Source organism: Bactrocera oleae, chromosome 3, assembly GCF_042242935.1.
Source record: "Bactrocera oleae isolate idBacOlea1 chromosome 3, idBacOlea1, whole genome shotgun sequence".
In the NCBI taxonomy this organism is placed as follows: domain Eukaryota; kingdom Metazoa; phylum Arthropoda; class Insecta; order Diptera; family Tephritidae; genus Bactrocera; species Bactrocera oleae.
The window spans coordinates 74,594,730-74,606,824 of record NC_091537.1 but is presented as its reverse complement, the minus strand read 5'-3'; positions in this window follow the sequence as shown (position 1 = coordinate 74,606,824).

Below are 12,095 nucleotides of genomic sequence, written 5' to 3'. Positions count from 1 at the left end.
TGACTCTGTCAAAGTAGGAAAAATAATAAAGATTTGGAATTGAAAAATATATATGTATGCATTTCATACAGTCAACCGTGAGCTATCTTACATACATACTAACTGGGCTGCATATGGTATAAAGTCAATCGGATGGGCTAGAGGACATATAGACAGCTTTTCTCATATTCGTATTAAATTGGGTATATATTATATTAGGTGAACTGTGTGGTTAATTTGGATTTTCTATTGTAAAGCAAATTAAGCTGTTGGCATACAAAGATCATATTAGAAATGAGAATTGTAATGTGATTGAGAATATTTTCAAACTTTGTTAAGAGAATTTGAAAATAATATCGAAATTTGTTTTGAATCGATCTAGAACTCTACATGATATAATATTTAAGTGGAAGTTGTCACGCCCATTGTCTGGTTTTTGATCTAATCTACACACAAGCCTACAAGACAAATCAATAAATTCAATGTTTCAAATAAAAAAAAAAAACGGTACAAAAAACAAAAATGTTTCCACCAACATAGCATCACCTAAAATGGGAAACAGCGTATGACCCAAACAGTTTAAATTTTGTTTTTTATTCATTGACATTCACCACAGCATAATATTATGTATGCATGTATATGTATACTCCCAGATATAACCAACTTATAGTTAAAATTTAAATTTTGTTTCAATATGGTTAGTTTATATTTTCTATTGCTTTTTCTGTAAACTGCTGAAAAGTGATGCTACGTCATTTTAGCTGACGACCCTACTGTGTAACTACTCACTCACTGTGTAGCCCTTAGTTTTTGCAACCTTCTTAGTATATTTATAACACTTGGTAATGCCTAACATTCTATGGGCGTGGCAATAATCTATTTTCGCCCATTTGCAATATCAACATCGCCAGAATTTCTTACAGTTATCTCAGTTTACTCTAAATTGTGATTTGTGCGAATAAATGGACGCTACATATACTCGTTTTTGGATTAGTTTCAGATTTTACGACCAAATATTAAGGAAACAAAGCTATTATACTAATGATATTTATTTAGCTTAGAGCAAATTTTAACAATTCCACCGTGTTTGTTTTTGTGATAATTAAGTGATAAAATCTTTACGAAATGTCTATTCATATTTCAAATAACAACGGTTCACTCTCAATGTTAGAACAGTCAGCAAAACGAAATGGAAATCTAAATCTTTTATATACAATATGTTGACTTTTTCGTTATGTGTTCAACACATTTATTGAAAATTTATTACCATTTTAAATGTTTTATTCAAATATAAATAGGTTGAACGAGTTAACACCAAACACCGCCGTGACTCTCATTCTAATCGTTAAGTTTTTGCCATTTTGTGTAATACAAATCAAATAATAGTGATTTAACTACGCCATACATTAAACAAAATCAAATTTAATGAACCCATTGCATATATAATTCTTGTTAGCATATTTGCAAATAGCATGTATACCTACTTTTATGTAGCACTGTTGCACCTCTAATGTGCTGTTAAACTTCAATTTCTACGTGATTTCAAACCTGCGTGTGTGTGTAGTTATGTGTGGTAAATATTGTATTGTATTGGCTAATAGAATAATCATATTTTACATTTAAAATTAGCATGAATTTGCCATTTGTTTAAAATGTGGCTGCAATTTAATGAAATCGCTCGAACATATTTATATGTGTATACACAAGTTATGTAGGTATGTAAGCCGCACTGGTCGTACGCATTAGAGCGAATGAGTTAATTAATTATTGCATTATGCAATAACAATAATAAACAACTATACAATATGAGTTTCACAATTTCACAGTACGCCGCGCTATCGGTCTCTAATTACATGCAAATATTGCAACGAGAATTGTTCATAATAAATACTCAATAAATACGAGCATGTTGCTAAAGAAAAACAAATACTTTTTGTTGTACAAATGCATTCCATGTATTATAGTTGTCGTAATTTCATTTATTTATTTATGCATATAAATATTGGTGCGGTCTAGTGCCTTTGGTTCGTTGCCTATGGTGGAGATACACAGTGTCATATAATTGGGGACACTAGTTTCAAAATCTGTTTTACGATCCTCAACGACGAAATGGGGCCTTCAAACGGGTCATTTCAAGGTAATTTACGGTCTGCGAACTATCTTAGCAGTCGGTCGGTACCATATATTGTAAGGGATGAAACATATTTTTAGGTATTTCATCCAAGCAATTTGACTTGAGAGAAAAGACTGTAATATTTTCAATGAAAAAACTGACAGGTATTTGTTATACAAACGTGCCACCACTTAATAACGGTGTTTGACGGTTTTTGGACCGAGCCCAAAACAGTTTTTGAAACCGCCAACCAAACAAAGATTTACTCTCTAGAATCGACAAGATCTATTAATAAATATAAGTCGATAGCCAAGTGGCCATTAAAGCACATCGCATTGTGTCAGACAATGACCTCAGAAGCAAGTAGGCAGTAGATGTAGTGGCTGTCGGAAAGCGGCTATATATTATATATACCGATTTCCGGGGCACAATAGTATTCTGGGAAACAAAATAGCCGATGAGATTGCCAAAAGTGCCATCCGCTTAGCTAACGAAATAGTACAGGAAATAGGCAAGTCGCTAAAAACGATACACAATGAAATTTCTGGCAGCCAGACGGATCACTGTAAGATGGAATGCCTTAAGGGCATGTAGGATTGTCAAGGTCATGTGTAAAAAACCGGAAGAAAATCACTCACGCTCTCGTAGGACGGTTGTTGACCTAGACACAGATCATAACATACTCGGAACACATTAACGACGACACATGTAGAAAAGGTACGGAAGTAGGCATGAAAAAGACGTTGGAACACTTCTTCTGCTTCTGTACGAACATGTCTAGATGTCTGTCGGCGTAGATTTCTAGAAGCTTTGCAGTTGAAGTGACTAAATTAATTATCAGAATTATGTATGTACTCGTCGGACTGCTTTCGTAAAATATATATATTTATCTTTCAAAAACCATAGTCTTAGCAGTTATAAGCTGCAGTGATACTTGATCCACTTGAATACCATTATAATTCATCATTAAAATATACCGTAGTCAAAAAAGGGAATATTTAACAAAAGTTTTTCAAAACTGTCCTTAAATATATGTCCACCAGTTTACATTGGTTTTGTTCTGGGAAAATGCTCGTATTGCAATAAATTGCAATTGACACTACAATTGCTACCATAATTTCTGGCGCTGAGTGGTTTGCAAAAAATATGTGCATGCAATGCTATGCGCATAGCATGTACAGCAATTGTCATACAACTAATGTCATGACACTCAATTAATTGTGCGCGAGTAGGTGTGTGGCACGAATTAAAATGTTTAATTGAGAATTTAATACTTTGTATATTTACACTTATGGCACATTTGCTTGCATTTTATGGGATTGTGGGCAACTTTCAATAAGAATTGAAAATTAATTACAATAATAATAATTAAGTATTGGTTAGATATTGGGTTGCATATATATTATATTTATTTACATATTGCTTCAATTATTTTTATACTCTCTTTCAACATTTTTTGGTCACCTAACCGTTGTTTGTATCATTTAAAACTACTCGAGATAGATATTGAGTTATACATACATTAACTTGTATGTACAAATGATAAGACGAGTTGAATTCCGAGTGACTGTTCATCCGTGCAGGCTATAACTTGAGTAAGAATTGATATATCTTGATGAGACTTCGTACATATGTTGCGCGGTACCCAAGGAGGCTTGATATTGCAGACGGGCGGAATCGGACAATTGCTGTTTAACATCGTCTTTGAGAGTGCAAAAATGGTTTATATCGGGCTATAACCCCGCCCACTCCTTATATAACGGTTATGTTAAAAACTACTAAAAGTGCAATAACTCAATAAATGAAAGCGTCAGAGACACTAAATTTTGCAACTGGGATGGTACAAAAAACATAACAGGAGCCAATATCAAAATTGGACAATGTACGTGGCACTGCCCATATTTTGATGCAAACTCATATCTCGAGACTTGTTCTCCCAATTTCAACCAAATTTCGCTCATAATATTATTCTGACATTCTTATTTTACGCTACAAAAATGGGCGAAATCGGACTACTACGGCGCCTACTTTCCATATAACACAATTTTAAATTCCATCTGATTCTTTCATTAGAATATGTGGATCCCAGTTCCAATTGCGTACTTTTTGTCGAAAATATCGGTCAATCTGTGATTATTGAAATTCCAATAAGTTGCAAGAGTATTAAATGCTCGGTTACATCCAAACTTAGCTCTTCTTTGCTTCTTTATATTTTGTTATCGAGTGGTATAGATCTAAGTGAAGTGTGCATAAGTAAATATATATTTTTTTAAATTTATTATATTTATAAATTTAATGAGTTCTCATGGTTTTAATAAAGTCAAATTTATTGACGCTAACAGACAATAGTATAATATTGATGTATTAACACTGCGTCCATTGAAAGGATTCGAATAGCAAAACATTTTCAGTAGTAATTGTTTTAACACTTTGCACCACGTTGATTGACAGGCGCTGAGTTGCAATACATTGCCAATCTGGCTCAAAAAGGTCTCACTAGTTTGACTATGGCTGACATAAAATTTGATGTAATGAAATCCAGACGTAATTAAGAAAGTGATCAAGAGACCAAGCTCCTTAATGATAGTTGATAAGTAGGACATTTTTCCACACCGTTCCGAAGTATACAGAAACAGTGGGAAATATGGACAAACAAACTTAGTCTTGCCATAAGTTCTATTACAAAGTTTACAAGGCAAGAAACGATGAAGACAAATTCGACTAGAAAAGAGAAGAACTTTGTATGCAGTGTGTACTCATATCTATATACATATATATATATAAATATATATATATAGATATTATATATATATATATAAATATTCAATGGAGAGCATTGGATCTTTCAGCAAGATTCTGTTCCAAAACACAAGGCAAACATCACCCAGCAGTGGCTTAAGGGGTTATATCCACTTGCAATTTTCGCAAAAAAAAAACGATTTTACATGTATTTGAGAATATTCTCCGAAAAGTTTTAAGTTGATCCAAAAAATTTATGAACGTATTTGTAAGAAATTTTTTACTCAGAGTGATGGGCCAACAAAACTTTAAACGCGTTTTTCTCGAAAGGCTGTTTTCAGAGTCAGTGAGGATAATTTCTCTGAACCGATCGGCTTGAAATTTTCACACGACATTCTTAAATATATTTGTCATGTAATAATCGAAGGAATAAGATTTTTGCCAACTATTTCGATTTTAAACCACTTTGAATTGTAATTTTTCTCCCAAAAAATTAATTTTTTTTATTTGGGAAGCCGCCTTTTTTTTAAATTAAAATTTTCACAATTCTTTCGATCATTACCTGTATTCATCTATCATAATACTAAATTTCATTGGTTTCTGGTTTCAGATAGTTTGACGCCGAAATATCTTCCTCACCGCCAGACACCTTATTCCGGAGTTCCTTCTGGAGATCGGCTATAGGAACAAGGGGATCCAATATTTTTAAAAATTAATCCCTGATTCTAAAAGTACAGTAAATTCTTTTCGTATTAATTTTTGTTAAAGTCGTAAAATAAAATGCCGCTTCAAAAAAAAATTCACAAAAGTACGCATTTTTTCGGTCTTGCAAGTGGATGTACCCCTTAAAAGAAATATTCTTGGTTTGATAGCTGCAGAGGATTGGCTGTTTGGAAGTCCAGATTGGAGTCCAGTTTGTGGTCAGAATTAAAGAAAATGGCCTGTGAAAATATGTGAAATACCCCACATTAGTTTGGAGAGCAGCACAAATAACTAGGATACAAATCGCAGAAAAACTACTTCAACTACTCCGATTGGTGAGACTTGTCTGGTAAATAAATAAAAACATATCATCATTAATAAATGTTTAGACTTGAACTCTTGGAAATTGTCAAAGATTACTACGCAACTTCATGTTCACCGAAAAATCATCTTCTAAGATGTTGCCCATTTTTGGCTTAACGCCTTCGTCAACAAATAAAATTGTCGCTATTGTGGTGAGTCAAATGCTCGCGTATTGCGCAATGCATACCCAAAAATTTACAGTTTGGCATCGTCGGCCCGTAACAGGAAATACTCAAACCATCAATAGCGAGACTTATAACAAGAAGATGTTGGCCGCTTTTTTCCTAAAATTTGATGAAATCGACGCGAATAATTTCCAACAAGACGGTGCGCCGCCTCATGCTTTACGTTTAAACAAGAACACAATGCGTGCAGATTTTCACAACTCGTTAATTTCGAGAAATTGCCCAGTCGGTATTAGGTGTAGTAAAAATAAATCCATTATTTTCCCAATAGAGGGGATTATTTATCGGTATCTCGCGTTGTATAAGTCCGATAGGGTTCCGCTAAATGGCGGTAGAAAGATGACATTTCGTACTAAAAAAGTTTTTCTGACAGTTTTGGGATTGGTTAATTCAGTTTGGTTTGAGCGCGCGTCAAAGATGGATACTAGCTAAGAGAAAATACGCTATATTTTACAGTTTTTCTTCGATAAGGGCGAAAACGCTAGTCAGCCGACTGAAAATGTGAATGTGCGTTTATGGTCCTGATACTGTAACAGCTAATCATGCGCAATTTTGGTTTCGTCGATTCCGTTCCAGTAATTTCGATGTCAAGGATGCACTACGCACTGGAAGGCCAAAAAAAGGTCGAAAATGTCGATAAAAGCATGGACATTGTTCAGTCCGACCATCATGTATGCACTGTTTCGATTGCCCAGGAGCTAAAGATTGCATAAAAAACCGCTTGGAACCATTTGAATAAGGCTGGATACGAAAATAAGTTCGATGTATGGGTGCCACACGAGTTAACGCAGAAAAACCTCACGGACCGAATTTTCATCTGCGAATCGCTGCAGAATTGGAACAAAATCGACCCATTTCTGAAGCAGTTGGTGACTGGCGATGAAAAGTGGATCACATACGAAAACGGTCGTGGTCGAAACGCGATGAGCCGGCGGAAACGGTGGTCAAGCCAGGGTTGATGGCCAGGAAGGTTTTGCGGTGTGTTTAGTGGGATTGGCAGAGAATTTTCTACTATGAGCTGCTCGCATATGGCAAAACTCTTAACTCGGAACTGTACTGTGAAAAATTGGACCGTCTGAAGGAAGCAATCGCCTAGAAGTGGCCAGATTTGGCCAATAGGATAGAAATTGTGGTCCATCAGGACAACGTAAAGCTACACACATCTTTGACATAAAGCGGATCATTCTAACTATGGTAATTCAAGCCTTCAATTTCATGAAAAAATAATTATTTTTTTATTACAACTTAAATGTTCAAATTATATTTGTGAGCTTCCGTAACATAAAAAAGTTGGTTGGCATCAATACCGACATGGCACAACAATAAGGACGTTTTCGAAGGTGACTTGTCTCAAAGTGAAAGACGCAAAATAATTGTGTGTAATATCTTTGGTGTGAAAAGTTGGAGCTGCTACTGGTGACCCCAGAAACTGCAGGCTTTATACGAAGCTTGTGATATTGTGGCGAGGGCTATAATAATTGTTTGGCAACGCAGCGCATGGCCATTAAATATGCATGAGAGAAAGAGGTTATAAATAAATTTGCGTTCTTCTCAACACGTTTCACAATTGCTATGAGTTGTGCTTTCGCTGCAGTTTTGCATTTATATTGAGACAAAACCAGGCGACACGAAACGCCAAGGTGGTCATGGTTGACGGTTCGCGATTATTCCGTGTCTATATGCAAAGGATAAGTGGCGTCGAGTAGTCGTGCTAAACAGGCAGGCGTGGCGTTAAAAAGCACAATAGTGGCAATAATAAGCAACGGTAAATAATATAAGACCTCATGGAATAAATATTACTTATATTTTATTATTTATTATATTATACCATCCATGACTCACGTACCCATATGAGTGATATGAAATTAATAATTTATGATTAAAAATGTGCCATACTTACATACGTACGTCTCTTTAACTGCCTAAGAGTTAGAAAATGTTCAATACAAGTTTCAGAGAGCTGCCATTCTCAAGCATAGATAATTCCTTCTGATATTTTTTAAGGCAGCATTGCTAGGTCAAATCAAATAAACAAAACATATATTTAATTTTATTGCGGCTTTAAACGATTTTAAGAAGAGAAGTAGTATATTTCCTTATTGTATATTATATTATATTTTAAGTCGAAATTAGTTTCGTTTTTTATGCCAAATCTTTATTCACCAATGCTGACATCGAGATACTTTTTAGTAACATGAACATAACAAATAGTAAGAAGCATAACAAGATAATCCGAATCACTTCGAATAGTGGGAGATGGCTTATCTTTACCTGGAAATGAGATACCAGCTAAAGTTGTTCGGAAAATTCGAATCAAAGATGCTTACCGATCTCAAGCAAATTGCTGTCGGCAAACCTTCGGGCGAAGAAAATGACTTTTAAACATTAATAAAATATATAATAAATAAAAAATACTATTTTATTTATGATTTTGATATGACAATTAAAAATAAATCTTCATTTCTAATAGTTTCAGGATTAAAACTTTAATTTCCTCTTATTTTATATTATTATAAGAAATTACCTCAGGTTGGAGAGAGCGCTAGCGGTTTTAGAGTCGGCATTGGTGGTCTCTGGTAAAACATTCTGGCAATACTGAAGGCTGGATATGCTGTTAAAAGTTGGGCAATAGCGGCAAAAAAGGAAGATCTTCCTAAGACACAGTTGCGGTAGTTATATTGAGATCATCAATGAAATAAAATTTAATAGTGCCTTTTTAATTTCTCTGTATTTTATGTGAAATAAAATTATAGCGCTTTAAAAAAACTATAAATTAAAATCTGGCTTTATACTACATGTTTCAAAATTGAGATCTCTAAGATTCAACATTTTCCAATTACTCTTAATATTAATTTTAGTGTTCCATATGTTAGACGCAACTTACCTCCGATGATCCTTTTGTAAATTATCCGAACAATATTTTCATGGAATAAACAACGTTACCCCCAATTGAATTGAAAGAATTTTTCTCATTTAAAAAAAAAGTCCATCTGGATGGGTGGGTTAAAGAAATCTTTTTACAAAATATTTTTCTGAAAGTTTTAGCCTTTTTATTCTGACGACAAATATATGATTTTGTTCGAGTTCCTTGCTACACCGATCCTCAATCCACTATATAGTTTTATTCTTGGAGATATAAGTATATAAAAAGTGAGTGTAAAATTTAATTTGGAAAACTAAGCATAAAAGGTATAATTTTAGCAAACTTAAATTGTTTTCCCGTTAGTTATCAATCTTTCGCCAGGAGGTATACGTTACGACTATCTCAGTTACTGTTACTACTGAATGCCGCTACTCATCTTTGCACTGTACCATCATACCTAACACAACCCGCAGCGCTACTGCCAACTTTGTGGCATGTGGCAAAATTGCATTGTGCGGTGATGTTGAAGTGTTTTTGCCGCCGCTTGAAGGCAGAAAAAAAATTTTGTCAACCACACTCGAGTAAGCGTGAATTCACTTTTTCACGCTTTTCTTATTAATTCTGCGCAATGTTTCATGTATTGCATTATTTATTGATGTTGCTATTGTTGCTAGACTTTTTTATAATTGCTTTATGCACGGTAGGGTAGAAAAACGTCTTTGTTTTCTATTTTGAATTTGACATTTTGCATGTTGTCAACAATGCACAGCAAAACTGCCTGCCAGGCAAACAGGCAGGTAGTAGAAAGAGTTGGCCTCGTTGGTCACTGTTCGGTGGTTGGGTTGTTTAGTTGACTAGATGTTTGGTTGTTCGGTTGCCACCGCCACATTTCGTGTTGCGAATTAATAAATGCCACGATTTTGCGTGCTTCCAGCCACGTTTCCATACAATGTACATATTTATATATGTATTATATATCACACATATATATACATATAACCACCTACAGTCATATATCTGAGTAAGCCATGTGTTTCTATACTAAATAGGGTGACCCGATGAATACTTAACATCACCAACTGTTGACTACACTATCGCAAAAGAACCAATATGTCCGATTCGGACTCGCAGTTATGTTTTGCCCGCACGTGGAAGTGGCGGTCTTGGTAGTAGGTGAAGCCTGACCTTTGTTTTTGTTAGGCTAAAGGGTTGGATGCTATATACGGCGACTGTTATCCTTCGAAGGCGGCCATTAAAAATTAGTTTAACGAGTTTTAATGTTGTCGCTCGTGCTGAGAAAGGGTAGCTGGAAAAGTTTATTCAGTAAAATTCTACCAGTAAACGTGCTCCGGCGTAGACTGCCCTATCGAGCGGAAATGCTCTTCTACCATGACAACGCTCACACTTTTGCGTCTAAGTTGATCGAATTAGGCTACGAACTTTGTTTCATACAGTCCATACTTCAGATCAAACTCCGTGCGACTTCTTCTTTTCTCCATACATGGGTTACAGAGGCTTCAAAGAAGTTGGAGCATCACCGAGTCAAGTGTATCGAGCTCAAAGGGGCACTATGTTGGAATATAAATAAAATTTTTCTAAAATATTCTTTTTTCTTTCCTATACGGTATATTTATCAGACCGCCCTTGTACGATCCTTGCAGTTCACTTTTGCCCGCTTTGTTGTTGTTGATATTTTCCACCTGAAAGACAGATGTAGTTGATGCTAATCTGTGTGGCATTTGCTGTATGGCACTCAAACGTACTGGACACTGTGGTCAACGGTCGCGAATTCGTGGCGGCAACCAGTTAACACTATCAGTTGAAACCATCTCGACAAACGCAAACACACCATTACTTCCCATGCATGCATACGAGTATGCGCGTAACATACATAGCCATAGACAGGCAGCCAGGTAACTACATCATACGATTTATGCCACAACTTGAGGCATAGTGACGGTCAGCATATTAATTGCACTACTAATATGAATGTAAAATGGTTATGTGTTGAAATTAAGGTGTGACTTAAATAATGGTCCTTGTTAGCATTCATATTAATATTTTTATGCATGTCAATATTTCTTTCGTGTTATTTTACACTTTTCAACTGAATTTAATGTGGACGTGTTTCTGATGCGATCTTCAGTTCGGTGTGTATCAGGTTACAAACCATGGCATTATATGGCATTGTTTATAACATAAATGAATATTCGCAAGTTATTATTTTTAGTAGAGTATGCTTTTAATGAGTACTTTTTATCTTAGTCGATTTCAGGTAGCAAATTAAGGGCAGCAGTTCGATGGCGTTATTCTTTTCAATGCATATTCAATATAATCGTATGTTAAATATTATTTTAGGTCTTCTAGGCGGAAGTGACTGCCATTGAGATAGCAGTAGATCTACAGATCCGGAGCGCAACCTAGTGCAGAGTGCTGATCCTCCACTATGATAGTTGGAAATATCAGACAGACTGAAAAGTTTGAGTTTTTGAGTTTAGAAAAGTTGAGGAAACACGGAAAAACTCATAATCAACCTATTTACCGTCTCATAAATCAGTAAATATGTTGAAAAAAGAAAAACACGAATTGGATTTCGAATATTTTTGCATTAACTTGATCCTTCGAATTCACCCTCCGCCCATTTTTCCTGTTAGTTATCAGACCTCAAGACAATGACCGCCGAAAAAAATCGAGACTGAGGCTTCTTCTGATACAAAGGCACAGTCCTACTGTAAAAATGGTTGTGGAAAGTTGGAACAACAGTTTTATCATCCTAAGTATAATTAACAACACCTTAGTATATTAATGAATCCAAATTTAGTCAAAAAAAGTATTTTTCTTAAAACCATATGAGTTTTTATTATAGTGTACTATGCTCAGGTAGGTTAGCATTTTAACAGTTGGAGAAAGCCCCTTTGTCGTTCTAAAAATTCCTAAAAATAAGTTAAGCCCTTATACATATATAGACATAGACCTCGATCGTATTATTGTACAATAATATTTCTTCGACTTATTTCAAGGCATGAAATTTAAGGGCTTTATTGTTCGGATTGCGCCAGTTGGAATTGAAGAAAGAAGTACCGATATTATTCTATCGCAGCTTCTTTCTGAAATCTGAGACAAATGGCGGCCGGCATCAGTGCATAGTTGC